General features: G+C 44.1%; 1 protein-coding gene and 1 long non-coding RNA gene across 2 annotated transcripts in view; one reads left to right on the top strand and one right to left on the bottom strand.

Moving 5' to 3' along the window:
* Positions 1-15580, bottom strand: part of TRPM1 (transient receptor potential cation channel subfamily M member 1) — a 339306-nt gene that overhangs the window by 128333 nt on the left and 195393 nt on the right. The gene's annotated exons all lie outside the window — the stretch shown is intronic.
* LOC130368613 (uncharacterized) lies at positions 4836-7757 on the top strand. Its single transcript, XR_008892522.1, has 3 exons — positions 4836-4972; positions 5145-5226; positions 7628-7757. It is a non-coding gene; the product is annotated as an uncharacterized LOC130368613 (long non-coding RNA).

Below are 15580 nucleotides of genomic sequence, written 5' to 3'. Positions count from 1 at the left end.
AGCCCAAGTGTTTACTCACGCTGCTGGCAACTCCTGGCTTTGCCATTCAGACACTATATTGTCTCCTCATGGTTCAGCCAACTTCAGGCTGTGTCATTCAGACCATATATGGTTTACTGATGCTGCTGGGCATGGGCCTAAAAAATGTTTATGATAGCACTAGCTACCATAAATCTTCAATTTAAATTTCAAAATTCATCTTTTAATCTTAGGGACTGTGAAGCCCTAGTCTCTACTCATGCTGCCAACACCTCCACACTGTGTCATTCAGCCACTATATGGTCTCCTCATGCTTCAGCCTCATCCAATCTTTGTCATTCAGCCACTATATGGTCTCCTCATGCTGCCAACACCTCCACGCTGTGTCGTTCAGCCACTATATGGTCTCCTCATGCTGGCAACACCTCCACGCTGTGTCATTCAGCCACTATATGGTCTCCTCATGCTGCCAACACCTCCACGCTGTGTCGTTCAGCCACTATATGGTCTCCACATGCTGGCAACACCTCCACGCTGTGTCATTCAGCCACTATATGGTCTCCTCATGCTGCCAACACCTCCACGCTGTATCAATCAGCCACTATATGGTCTCCTCTTACTGATGCCACCTCCACGCTCTGTCATTGTGCCGCTCTGAGGCAGAGATTCTAATAGCGATGCCTGTAATCTGCATGTCATTCTGAATAACAGTATTATTTCGCTACCCCATCACACTCTATATGCATGTTAGAAAACATCAAAGTGTTCTACACCCCTATTGAAACCAGAAATGGCAGTTTTTAATATAGATTTGCCTTCGGATCAAACCAAAGTTTTTCAAAAAATTCAGCGAATGGGTCGAATCAAATTTTTCAAAAGTTCGCTCATCTCTAAACAAGATATAAACAGTTGGCATTTTCTTGTTACAACTCACACAAGTTAACTTGTAGTGTGCAGTGGAGTTTTCAAAAAATAATGCTCAAAAAAAGTGAACAATTTGATTTTGTTTGCATTCCTTTGAAAATGAAATATACATTTAGGGTAGGGTCACACATAGCGTATGAAGCGTGTAAATGGGAGATGAGCTACAATACCCTGCTTGGCCACCATGCAGCAGACAGATCTTTCTGCTTCCATCCTGTTCATCAAATAGATCCTGCCTCATCACCCCAGGCAAAAAGAACTGCTTGTAGGACTCAGAGACAAGATTGTGTAAAGGGTATGGAAAAAAATTCAGCTGCACTCAAAATTCCCCTAAAATTCATAAATGGATCATTTGGCAAAAATTTGTAAAAAAAAAATGTGGTAAGGCTGCCTGCATGAAATAAAAAAAACCTTTACTTACCAACAGTGCTCCCCGATGCCTCCAGTATCACTACTCCCAACCATATGCCAGGAGTTAAAGGGGTTATCTCGGAATAGAAAAACATAGCTAATTGTTTTCAAAAACTGCTCCACGTCTCTCCCCAGATTGGGTGTGGTCTTACAACTTGGCTCCATTTACTTCAATGGAACTGAGCTGCAGAATCACACCCACCTTGGAGACAGATGGTGAGCGTTTTTAAAAGAAATTAGCTCTGTTTTTCTATTCCTGAATAACCCCTTTAATGTGTCACAGTGCAGCTTTTCAACTCAGTGATCGCAGTGGTGTACAGCCTCAGCCAGTGATAAGCTGAATTAGTCCCAAGCACTAGCAAGAAGACCAGGGCTTCAGAAACATTACTTTATATCTTCAATACTAAGCATCATGTCTGAAGAAAACAAGGGCTTCTGCTTAAAGGGGTACTCGGGTGCTCCAGCATTCTGAACATTTTGTTCTGGTCGTTGGGAGATGGAGGCTGTGATCGTGAGGTCACGGCCACTCCCCTCGTGACGTCACACCACACACTTCCATTCATGTTTATGTGAATGGTCGTGTCGGGAGACACACACCTCCCAAAGACATGAATGGAGGGGGTGTGGCCTGACATCATGGGGGGCATGGCCATGACATTACAACCACTGCCGCAGGAACCAAGCATTTGTTTAGAACACTGGGTGCCGCGGGAGATCGTGGGGGCCCCAGCGGCGGGCCCCCCATGATTAGAAATCTTATCCCCTATCCTTTGGATAGGGGATAAGATGTCTAGCAGCGGATTACCTCTTTAATACCATCCCTACAGAAAAGCATGATGCAATGGGGGTGTTTTCAATGGCTGGGGCAGGAGACTGGTTAGGGTTGAAGGAAAACTTAATGGAGCATAACCTAAGAGAGTTCTGGACCTCAGACTCGGTCTAAAGTTCACCTTCCAGACAATGACCCTAAACACACAGGAGTCTTTGATTGGCCCAGCCAGAGCATCGACTAAACACCTTAACGACACAGGACCTAAATGTACGTCCTGATGTCCTGGTACTTAATGCACCAGGACGTATATTTACATCCTGTATTTACACTTCATCAGCAGCCAGGGACTCACCAGTAATGGCGATAATGGATAGGGAATAAGATGTATGATAGCGAGGGTCCCGCAATTTGTCATTCTGCACCCACCTTTGTGAGCTCTCCGCAGCGCTGGAGGCTCAGAGTGTGACGCGTGACAACCACGGGGCCGGAGTATTGTGACGTCACGATACTTCAGCGAGCTCAGGGAGGACAGAAATCTCCCGTGGAGCAGAAGGGCTAATAAAAAAAAATGACATTTTCTCTTTATTCCGTAGGTCCATATGATTAAAATGATACCCTACTTATATAGGTTTGATTTTGTCGTACTTCTGGAAAAAATCATAACTACATGGAGGAAAATTTATATGTTTAAAATTGTCATTTTCTGACCCCTATAACTTTTTTTATTTTTCCGCATACAGGGCGGTATGAGGGCTCATTTTTTGCGCCGTAATCTGAAGTTTTTAGCGGTAATATTTTGATATTGATCAGACTTTTTGATCGCTTTTTATAAATCTTTTCATGATATAAAAAGTGACCAAAAATACACTATTTTGGACTTAGAATTTTTTTGCGCGTACGCGATTGACCGTGCGGATTAATTAACGATATATTTTTATAATTCAGACATTTCCACACGAGGCGATACGACATATGTTTATTTTTATTTGCACAGTTTTTGGTTTTTTTTACATGGGAAAAGGGGGGTGATTCAAACTTGTATTATGAAAGGGGTTAAATGATCTTTATCAACTTTTCTTTTTGCAATGTTATAGTCCCCATAGGGGGCTAACACTGCACACACACTGATCTTTTACATTGCTCTTTGTTATTCCTGGATCTCAGGCACTGAGCAGCCATTCGGTGATCGGACACCAGGAGGCAGGTAGGGTGCCGTGATTTCACTTGGGCGGTATCGAACAGCTCACTGAGCTACTTTGAATAGCGCATCTAAAGGGTTAATAGCGCGCGGTACCGTGATCAGTGCCGCACGCTATTAGCCACAGGTCCCGGCCATCGTTAGAGACCGGGCCCGACCCGCTATGACGCGGGGCCATGCCGTGGCCCCGTGTTATAGAAAGGGAGCGACAACAAAAATTCCCCAGGGATTCCAGGGCAAATTATATGTAACAACAACCTTTAGGGGTCGCCCCCCAAGGGGTTAACCCTAAACTAGAAACCCCCCTTAAAACTGAATTTTATTAGATCATTTAAAATATATATATGAGCTCCGGTGTAATGGTTAAAAGCACAGCTAATAGTTGCTTGAATAGTATATAGGCATCCTATAACTTCATTTGTAATGGTATTGTGCTTTACTAGCACTAATCTATGGATGCCACTATGTTAACAAAAAAGCACTGATAGCTGCTAGTTAAAATGTAAATAGCCCTCCGCTTCCCGACGTTTCGTTGGATAAACCAACTTTATCAAGGTACAGAGGCTAATGGCTACTCGTTTGGTCCGCTCTCCGTTTTATATCCTCTGTTGGTGATGTCAAAAAGCACTGCATCACTGTGCGCCGATTGTTCAGCCTATCTGGACTCAAGGTACGTGACTAACCAATCCGGTCATGCCACGTCACTATGTATTGATATCATCCCTACCAATCAGCACACTTTGTTCCCCGTTACTCATCCTACGTATATACAGTGCGCGGCGCATGTCTCCACACTTAGTAAAGATCCATCACACTTGCGGCCAGTTGCGCATGTCCGCTCCACGGTAATCTGCCATTCGCGCATGTCAATGGACTTAGTAAAAATCCATCACACTTGCGGGCAGCTGCGCATGTCCGCTCCACGGCAATCTGCCGTTCGCGCATGTCAATGCACTTAGATTCAATCTTGGATTTAATCAATGTCTGCGCCTGCGTCCAACTTGAGATGTCCCGATATCGGATTCTGCGCATGTCTGCAGACTTAATCATTTGATGGTAGTTATGGAATGCGTTTAGTTATTCTAATGATGCTATTACTAACTTGCGCACATTTGATATGTGCGAATTGGATCCTATTCTGCCAACATAGGTAGTGAGTTCCATAAATACAACGCATACTTGTCAAACACCTTATTCTAATGAATATTATTCTATATATGTCGATTTCATTGTAACGGGGATCATGGTAATGAGAGGTATCTGTCATTAATTCTGGGTTCAGGTATATGATTATAAACAGTGGGTGTTAATGTTATTGGAAATAGACTATTTATGTTCTATTGGCAGTATGTGTTAGTAAACTAAAAACTAGCTGTGTACATCAGGTAAATGTTATACTTTTCATATGGAGGCGTCTTTGTACTTACTAATGATAGATATCATTCTTCCAGTGACTCTAAACGTTCAGTGTAGATGCCAATTATTGATATTTGGTGTAAACTGATACTAAGATCTAGTTTTTTTTAGGTCTCTAGGAGGACCATATACAAGGCACCCCGAACAAGATCCAGACGCAACCAAAAGAACCACCACATCCGATCCAACCCTCTCCCCCTCGGGAGTTCCAGGACAGGGGCACGAGAGACGGGCCCAACCGGGCGGACCACCAACACAGGTCCCCACATCAGGTAAGTATGACTCTAGATGTGTCTCAGTGGATCTGGATAGTTTCTACCCTGGAATAAATGATTTGATACTTTGTGATGATGTCCTTGAGGGGAGGGACAATATATCAAATAATTCGGAGATGTGATGGATAATCATAAAAATTATTACCACTAATTGATGTACTTAATCTAGTTCCTTGCTAGTCTACACACTGGGACCCAGCATCCAAAGGCCCAACACCAACGAACCACCGACCCGTAGCCCACTGCTCCAGGTAAGTGTATCTCAATTAGAACTGTATAATGGGCCCTATCTTACATAATTTTATATGGTGCTAAAAAGGTCTCTGTCTGTTAATAATCTACCCACCCATAGAGATCTATAAGGTATGTTCATTTCCTTGTTGGACTTTTAGTTCCTGAGTCCAGAGTATTATAAAGGTATATGAGTGAAATTGTGATCCAAGTTAGAATCATATAATCATTTTACTAACCAACACAGAGTATAAGGGAGAGGATCTTCTGTCCGGTACTCAATTTTACAAGTCTGTTTGATTTTAACCCCTTAAGGACTCAGCCCATTTTGGCCTTAAGGACTCAGACAATTTAATTTTTAAGTTTTCATTTTTTCCTCCTCGCCTTCTAAAAATCATAACTCTTTTATATTTTCATCCACAGACTAGTATGAGGGCTTGTTTTTTGCGCGACCAGTTGTCCTTTGTAATGACATCACTCATTATATCATAAAATGTATGGCGCAACAAAAAAACACTATTTTTGTGGGGAAATTAAAACGAAAAACGCAATTTTGCTAATTTTGGAAGGTTTTGTTTTCACGCCGTACAATTTCTGGTAAAAATGACGTGTGTTCTTTATTCTGAGGGTTAATACGATTAAAATGATACCCATTATTATATACTTTTATATTATTGTTGCGCTTAAAAAAAATCACAAACTTTTTAACTAAATTAGTACGTTTATAATCCCTTTATTTTGATGACCTATAACTTTTTTATTTTTCCGTATAAGCGGCGGGATGGGGGCTCATTTTTTGCGCCATGATCTGTACTTTTTTTTGATACCACATTTGTATATAAAAAACTTTTAATACATTTTTTATAATTTTTTTTTCAATAAAATGTATTCAAAAAGTAGGAATTTTGGACTTTTTTAATTTTTTTTCGTTCACGCCGTTCACCGTACGGGATCATTAACATTTTATTTTAATAGTTCGGACATTTACGCACGCGGCGATACCAAATATGTCTATAAAAAATGTTTTTACGCTTTTTGGGGGTAAAATAGGAAAAAACGGACGTTTTACTTTTTTATTGGGGGAGAGGATTTTTCACTTTTTTTTTACTTTTACTTTTACATTTTTTTACATTTTTTTTTACACTTGAATAGTCCCCATAGGGGACTATTCATAGCAATACCATGATTGCTAATACTGATCTGTTCTATGTATAGGACATAGAACAGATCAGTATTATCGGTCATCTCCTGCTCTGGTCTGCTCGATCACAGACCAGAGCAGGAGACGCCGGGAGCCGCACGGAGGAAGGTGAGGGGACCTCCGTGCGGCGTTATGAATGATCGGATCCCCGCAGCAGCGCTGCGGGCGATCCGATCGTTCATTTTAATCGCGAACTGCCGCAGATGCCGGGATCTGTATTGATCCCGGCACCTGAGGGGTTAATGGCGGACGCCCGCGAGATCGCGGGCGTCGGCCATTGCCGGCGGGTCCCTGGCTGCGATCAGCAGCCGGGATCAGCCGCGCATGACACGGGCATCGCTCTGATGCCCGCGGTTATGCTTAGGACGTAAATGTACGTCCTGGTGCGTTAAGTACCACCTCACCAGGACGTACATTTACGTCCTGCGTCCTTAAGGGGTTAAAGAGTGATAAGTCATAATATCAATTCTCCAAGAACGCTGTGAAAGAGAAACCTTCATTTAGTCCATCTGAACTTCTTTCCTTGGACCCATCTTGATTTGTCGTAGTCCCCAAAACTTAATCTGATCAATCCTGTTGTTGTGCATGATCCTAATATGTTTGGCCAATGGTGTATCAGCATTAGTTCTAATTGTGCTGAGGTGTTTGCCAATCCTGCGTCTGACTTCTTGAGTTTTTTTGCCCACATATAATTTGGGACAAGTGCAGCGAGCTACGTATAGTAAATTTTTACTGCTGCAATTTATAAAGTCAAAGATCTTATAGGATCTGTTATCATATGGATTGATAAATTCTTTAGTTTTGGGGAAGGAACTGCAAATTGTGCGGTGGCCGCAGGGATATGAGCCTGCTGGTGGATTGGGTAACCATGTCTGTGGGGTGTCTGTCTTCTCATTAAGGTGACTATGTACCAAAATTTCACGTAAATTGGCCCCCCTTCTATATGTGATGTTAGGTCTAGGTCCAATTTTCCCCTTCAAATCCGGGTCAGATAATAAGATGTGCCAGTGCCTTTGCAATATTTGATTAATATGTGGAGTATAGGCATCATATGTGCCTATCATTCTAGTAACTAATTCTTTGGATGGCGTGTTTATGTTATTCGGTCCTAGTAACCTATTCCGATCACTGTGTTGTGCTCTATTGAAGGCCTTTCTCATATGTTTAATTGGGTATCCCCTATTTAGAAATCTAGATGTAAAATTTTGGCTTTCTTTCAGAAATCGGTCTTCTTCTGAGCAGTTACGGCGCGCCCTAAGAAACTGGCCAGTTGGAATGCTCCTCCGCAAAGTGACCGGATGCCAGCTGGTCCAATGAAGGAGACTATTTGTCGAGATGGGTTTCCTGAAGATGTCTGTTTGAATTTTATTTCTGGAGTCTATATAGATGTTAAGATCAAGAAAGTTAATAGATCTCCCTCCTTCTTCTGGTGTAAATTTCATTCCTATCACATTTTCATTAAGAACCGAAACAAATTCCCTAAACAGTGTTAAACCCCCTTCCCAAAAAATTTAAATATCGTCAATGTACCTTCCCCAAAAAGAAATGTGCTGAGTGTACAAAACCAAATCTTCACCAAAAACAAAAGTGCTTTCCCACCACCCCAAAAATAAATTTGCATACGTGGGTGCACAAGTAGTCCCCATGGCGGTGCCCTTCATCTGTTGATAGAGGGCACCGCCAAAGAGAAAATAATTGTGAGTTAGAATAAAGTGCAATAGTTCAATAATGAACTTATTGTGATTGTGAAATAAAGTGCTCTTAGTGTCCAAAAAAGTGCTAATGGATCTTAAGCCTAAATCGTGTTGGATATTACTATAAAGTGATTCCACATCCAAACTCATAAGGAGTGTAGTGTCCGTAACTAAAAGTTCACTAATTTTTAGAACTGTGTCCTTAGTGTCCTTTAAATGTGAAGGAAGGGAAGGTACAAAAGGTGATAGAACTTTATCCAAATACACACTAGCATTTTCCGTTAGATTGTTGTTGCCCGATACAATAGGTCGGCATTTGATGGGATCCATATTCTTGTGTGTCTTTGGTAAAACGTAAAAAGTAGAAATGGTGGGGTGTTCGTTTAGAATAAATTTGTATTCATTTTCTGATAATACGTTTTCCAACCTCGCTCTCGACAAAATATCCTTCATTTGTTCCAGATACTCTCTAGTTGGATCACGCGCTATTCTCTGATAGGTCTCCTCATCATTAAGTAATCTCATCGCCATATCCACATGCGCCGCGCACTGTATATACGTAGGATGAGTAACGGGGAACAAAGTGTGCTGATTGGTAGGGATGATATCAATACATAGTGACGTGACATGAACGGATTGGTTAGTCACGTACCTTGAGTCCAGATAGGCTGAACAATCGGCGCACAGTGATGCAGTGCTTTTTGACATCACCAACAGAGGATATAAAAGGGAGAGCGGACCAAACGAGTAGCCATTAGCCTCTGTACCTTGATAAAGTTGGTTTATCCAACGAAACGTCGGGAAGCGGAGGGCTATTTACATTTTAACTAGCAGCTATCAGTGCTTTTTTGTTAACATAGTGGCATCCATAGATTAGTGCTAGTAAACCACAATACCATTACAAATGAAGTTATAGAATGCCTATATACTATTCAAGCAACTATTAGCTGTGCTTTTAACCATTACACCGGAGCTCATATATATATATATTTTAAATGATCTAATAAAATTCAGTTTTAAGGGGGGTTTCTAGTTTAGGGTTAACCCCTTGGGGGGCGACCCCTAAAGGTTGTTGTTACATATAGAAAGGGAGCGGACTCAGGGCTAACAGGTACACCCTTGGTCCTTAACAGGTTAAGAATGTAAGAAGCAAGCTGATTGGTTGCTATGGGCAACTGGGCAATTTTGCCTCTCCACAGGTTATGATAAATTTCCCCCATTATGTGCAGCTTCATGCGATTTCATTTCCAAAGTGCATTGGGGAAGATTTATCAAAACCTGTCGAGAGGTAACGTTGACCAGTAGCCCATAGCAGCCAATCATATCGCCGCTTTCATTTTTCAAAAATGAAAGAAGCGATCAGATTGGTTGCTGTGGGAAACTGGTTAGCTTTTTATCTACACAGGTTTTGCTAAATCTCCCCCATTGTGTAGAGAAATATTGCTTTGAGGAGAGAGTGATCTAACCTGTAATCATAATTGAGATGTTTTATCAAGCTGTGAAGTCTTTAAGCTATTTTCACTGCATATTCATATATTCATATTGTATTTTGGCTGTTTCTGTAGCAATTTTAGAAAATGTTGGTAAAAATAACTGTAATGTAGACTATTGTGGTAAAATACTACAATTTTTGCCACCATGTTTGGGAAATCACAGCAAAAAAAAAAAAAGCATCACATTACCCCAATAAACCTTCTTCCAGTTTTTGGAGGTTTTATGTGGTCACTGCATGGATCTAATGTCAACAGTTAGGAAGCATAAAGCAGGACTTGTATAGAATATAAATACAGATCTACGGAGCCCATTGTAGGACATCGTCAGTCGTCAGACATAACTCTGTCCTCCGTCAGGTGAAACGGCGTCCCGCCTCCTCCCTCGGATCAATCGCTGCCAGTCGTTAGCCGCAACTCCGTCCTCCCTCATCCGAAACTCTGTCGTCCAAAACGCTGTCATGCCTCAGACGATTCTCCCTTAGACGCAACTTCCTGCCGCATAGCAGAGGCTGCACAGCATGTATAGCAGAGTCAAAACTGTGAAACTTGCACGTTTGTACTATAGACACTACATGTGCTGCAGAGTCTGTATAGCAGAGCCAACATTGAATAGCATGTACAGCAGAACCAGTATAGCAGAGAGTCAACACTGACTCGGCTCTACTACACGGCAGAAACGTTTTTCGTCTGAGGGATGACCGAGTTTCGGATGAGAGACTTTAGGATGACAAAGGAGGGAGTTGCGGCTGATGCCTGATGGAGATTGGCTCGAGGGAGGAGGTTGGATGCCGTTTCACCTGACGGAGGACAGAGTTACGTCTGACGACTGACTATGTCCTAAAATGGACACCGTATAATACACTACTCAAAAAAAGAAAGGGAACACTTAAACAACACACTTTAACTCAAAGTCAATCACACTTCTGTGAAATCACATTGTCCACTCAGGTAGCAAATGGAACGGAGAGCAGGTGGATATTATAGGCAATTAGAAAGACACCCCCAATAAAGGAGTGGTTCTGCAGGTGTTGACCACAGACCACTTCTCAGTTCCTATGCTTCCTGGCTGATCTTTTGGTCACTTTTGATTGCTGGTGGTGCTTTCACTCTAGTGGTAGCATGAAAAGGAATATATAACCCACACAAGTGGCACGGGTAGTGCAGCTCATCTAGGATGGCACATCAATGCGAGCTGTGGCAAGAAGGTTTGCTGTGTCTGTCAGCATAGTAGCCAGAGCATGGAGGCGCTACCAGGAGACAGGCCAGTACATCAGGAGACGTGGAGGAGGCCGTAGGAGGGCAACAACCCAGCAGCAGGACCACTACCTCCGCCTTAGTGCAAGGAGGAGCAGGAGGAGCACTGCCAGAGCCCTGCAAAATGACCTCCAGCAGGACACAAATGTGTATGTGTCCACTCAAACGGTCAGAAACAGACTCCATGAGGTTGGTATGAGGGTCTGACATCCACAGGTGAGGGTTGTGCTTACAGCCCAACACCATGCAGGACGTTTGGCATTTACCAGAGAACACCAAGATTGGCAAATTCACCAATGGTGCCCTGTGCTCTTCACAGATGAAAGCAGGTTTACACTGAGCTCATGTGACAGACATAAACGAGTCTGGAGACGCCGTGGAGAACGTTCTGCTGCCTGCAACATCCTCCAGCATGACCGGTCTGGCGATGGGTCAGTAATGGTGTGGGGTGGCATTTCTTTCAGGGTCGCACAGCCCTCCATGTGCTTGCCATTAGGTACCGAGATGAGATGCTCAGACCCTTTGTGAGACCATATGCTGGTGCGGTTGGCCCTGGGTTCCTCCTAATGCAAGACAGTGCCAGACCTCATGTGGCTGGAGTGTGTCAGCAGTTCCTGCAAGAGGAAGGCATTGATGCTATGGACTGGCCCGCCCGTTCCCCAGACCTGAATCCGATTGAGCACATCTGGGACATCATGTCTCGCTCCATCCACCAATGCCACATTGCACCACAGACTGTCCAGGAGTTGGCGGATGCTTTAGTTCAGGTCTGGGAGGACATCCCTCAGGATACCATCTGCCACCTCATCAGGAGCATGCCCTGGCATTGTAGGGAGGTCATATGGGCACGTGGAGGCCACACACACGACTGAGCCTCATTTTGACTTGTTTTAAGAACATAACATCAAAGTTGGATCAGCATGTAGTGTAGTTTTCCACTTTGATTTTGAGTGTGACTCAATCTCCAGACCTCCATGGGTTGATAAATTAGATTTCCATTAATAATTTTTGTGTGATTTTGCAGTTTATATCTTGGAATGTAGTGTTAACAAGTTGTAGCAGGAGAAATTGTATAAGCTAACAAATCCTTTTGTATAATAGAACCTATAAATCATGCTAAAAATGTAATACAAAACTGATGCTGTCATTTTACAATTCAGAGATGCAAGAACACATGTAAAGTCACTGAAATGGGTATGTGAAAGCCATGTGTTCAGCTCACTATAAGACTGGCTAATAATCTTATGTGGTCTTGTGACAGGCGGCCTTGAACATGTGTCTCCTACAGACACGTGATGCCTGACCATCTGCATTCATTTGTGTCATGCAATACTTCTGATAACAATATACAAGAGCGGGTTTGAAGTAACAGTAACTCCTTTCATTGGTGAAGACACGGTTAATGTAATTTAAGGGATTAGATCACCAGCATTTTGTATAATTATATTTTGGTTAAGCTCTATTCCATGCAGACTAGTATCCGGTTCACGTAATGTTAGTAAAAGGAAGTAAGTGCTGGCCACAATTTGGTCATTGTAAAACTTTTATTTTTTTCTTAATTTACATTAATATTTATGAAATTGTGGCTGTGCTCCCATAAAACAGCCAGCCAAAGCACCCTTGCAACAATGTTAGTCACAGTGTTCCATAGCAGAGAAAGCCCCAGTGCCCTCATAACACAGCTAGTAAAATTTCTTAGTTGAGATTTGTTATTTTATATCACTTTGACCATCCAATGCTAGTTGTGACTTGTGATAAATGGCATACCCCTATCACATAAATCATACCAACCAGAGGTGAGCAAGACGAGCCCTGCGAACCTGGATTAAATCCAAATTTCGGTGTGACAGCAGAACTTTCAGAGTGTTGCAGAGCTTTCAACATTACCAGGTATGGCTCACAGGAGCCTGGCAATGTGCACAATAATAACACAAGGAACATGGCATTTTGATGCCTACTTGAAAGGAGAAAGTACTGAGACAGTAAGATGATGTCAGGGTATACCCAGCATACCATGCAGGGTACTTTTTCCTAGGTTATTCAATGATTTACTTGCATTTATGTGTCATTCAGTTTCCAGGCCAATAGGAAACAGCACAGGGTTAGGTTTAAGATACTGATAAAACCCCATGTACTGCAGTGCAGCCACCATTTTGGAGAGAGCTGAGAAAGCAAGGACTACTGATGCCAGTAGGTGTATTACAAATCCCAACTAGTAATGAACCAGCTTATCAAAGCTATCACATTACATAAAAAGCAAAGCATTGTTTAGTGGGCTGACCTTAGACAGAAGCCTCCTGTCATCTGCAATACAGTTAGTGCACTACAAATCGCTGCCAGCAGCAAACCAGCCCATAAAAGCTTTTACATTACAAATACTTAGGAAACTGAGCAAAGCAGTGAGCAGACTTGTATTTAAGCAATATGTATTAAAAGCATTGTGAGCTCAGCATAGCCATCTAAGTGTCAGTTACATGTATTTTTTAGATTTAATCATAGTATTTTTTTTACCTGGGTTCAGCATAGCAACGCAGTACAAAATGTTGAAAGAGATGGCAACATCACCATGTAAGTTTCACTTACGTTTATTTTCTAGGTTCAATATTACATAATATTTTTACCCGCGTTAAACATAACAAAGCAGTAAAAAGTGTAGTAAGTGAAACTGAAAGAGAATGTTGTTACGCCGAGCGCTCCGGGTCCCCGCTCCTCCCCGGAGCGCTCGCTACATCCTCGCAATTGCAGCGCCCCAGTCAGACCCGCTGACCGGGTGCGCTGCGATACCTCTCCCAGCCGGGATGCGATTCGCGATGCGGGAGGCGCCCGCTCGCGATGCGCATCCCGGCTCCCGTACCTGACTCGCTCTCCGTCGGTCTTGTCCCGGCGCGCGCGGCCCCACTCCCTAGGGCGCGCGTGCGCCGGGTCTCTGCAATTTAAAGGGCCACTGCGCCACTGATTGGCGCAGTTAGCTTAATTAGTGTGTTCACCTGTGCACTCCCTATTTATACCTCACTTCCCCTGCACTCCCTCGCCGGATCTTGTTGCCATCGTGCCAGTGAAAGCGTTTCCTTGTGTGTTCCTAGCCTGTGTTCCAGACCTCCTGCCGTTGCCCCTGACTACGATCCTTGCTGCCTGCCCCGACCTTCTGCTACGTCCGACCTTGCTCTTGTCTACTCCCTTGTACCGCGCCTATCTTCAGCAGTCAGAGAGGTTGAGCCGTTGCTGGTGGATACGACCTGGTTGCTACCGCCGCTGCAAGACCATCCCGCTTTGCGGCGGGCTCTGGTGAATACCAGTAGCAACTTAGAACCGGTCCACCAGCACGGTCCACGCCAATCCCTCTCTGGCACAGAGGATCCACCACCTGCCAGCCGAATCGTGACAGTAGATCCAGCCATGGATCCCGCTGAAGTCCCACTGCCAGTTGTCGCCGACCTCACCACGGTGGTCGCCCAGCAGTCGCAACAGATAGCGCAACAAGGCCACCAGCTGTCTCAACTGACCGTGATGCTACAGCAGCTACTACCACAGCTTCAGCAATCATCTCCTCCGCCAGCTCCTGCACCTCCTCCGCAGCGAGTGGCCGCTTCCGGCCTACGATTATCCTTGCCGGATAAATTTGATGGGGACTCTAAGTTTTGCCGTGGCTTTCTTTCGCAATGTTCCCTGCACTTGGAGATGATGTCGGACCAGTTTCCTACTGAAAGGTCTAAGGTGGCTTTCGTAGTCAGCCTTCTGTCTGGGAAAGCTCTGTCATGGGCCACACCGCTCTGGGACCCCAATGACCCCGTCACTGCCTCTGTACACTCCTTCACGGAGATTCGAAGTGTCTTTGAGGAACCTGCCCGAGCCTCTTCTGCTGAGACTGCCCTGCTGAACCTGGTCCAGGGTAATTCTTCTGTTGGCGAGTACGCCATCCAATTCCGTACTCTTGCCTCCGAATTATCCTGGAATAATGAGGCCCTCTGCGCGACCTTTAAAAAAGGCCTATCCAGCAACATTAAAGATGTTCTGGCCGCACGAGAAATTCCTGCTAACCTGCATGAACTTATTCATCTGGCCACCCGCATTGACATGCGTTTTTCCGAAAGGCGTCAGGAGCTCCGCCAGGATATGGACTTTGTTCGCTCAAGGCGTTTTTTCTCCCCGGCTCCTCTCTCCTCTGGTCCTCTGCAATCCGTTCCTGTGCCTCCCGCCGTGGAGGCTATGCAAGTTGACCGGTCTCGCTTGACACCTCAAGAGAGGACACGACGCCGCATGGAGAATCTGTGCCTGTACTGTGCCGGTACCGAACACTTCCTGAAGGATTGTCCTATCCGTCCTCCCCGCCTGGAAAGACGTACGCTGACTCCGCACAAAGGTGAGGCAGTTCTTGATGTCAACTCTGCTTCTCCACGCCTTACTGTGCCTGTGCGAATATCTTCCTCTACCTTCTCCTTCTCTGCTATGGCCTTCTTGGATTCCGGATCTGCAGGAAATTTTATTTTGGCCTCTCTCATCAACAGGTTCAACATCCCAGTGACCAGTCTCGCCAGACCCCTCTACATCAATTGTGTTAACAATGAAAGATTGGACTGTACCGTGCGTTACCGCACGGAACCTCTCCTAATGTGCATCGGACCTCATCACGAAAAAATTGAGTTTTTGGTCCTCTCCAACTGCACTTCCGAAATTCTTCTTGGATTACCGTGGCTTCAACGCCATTCCCCAACCCTTGATTGGTCCACAGGAG

The sequence above is a fragment of the Hyla sarda genome, chromosome 4 (genome assembly GCF_029499605.1).
Source record: "Hyla sarda isolate aHylSar1 chromosome 4, aHylSar1.hap1, whole genome shotgun sequence".
Lineage (NCBI taxonomy): Eukaryota > Metazoa > Chordata > Amphibia > Anura > Hylidae > Hyla > Hyla sarda.
This window is presented reverse-complemented; position numbering and strand designations above follow the sequence as displayed.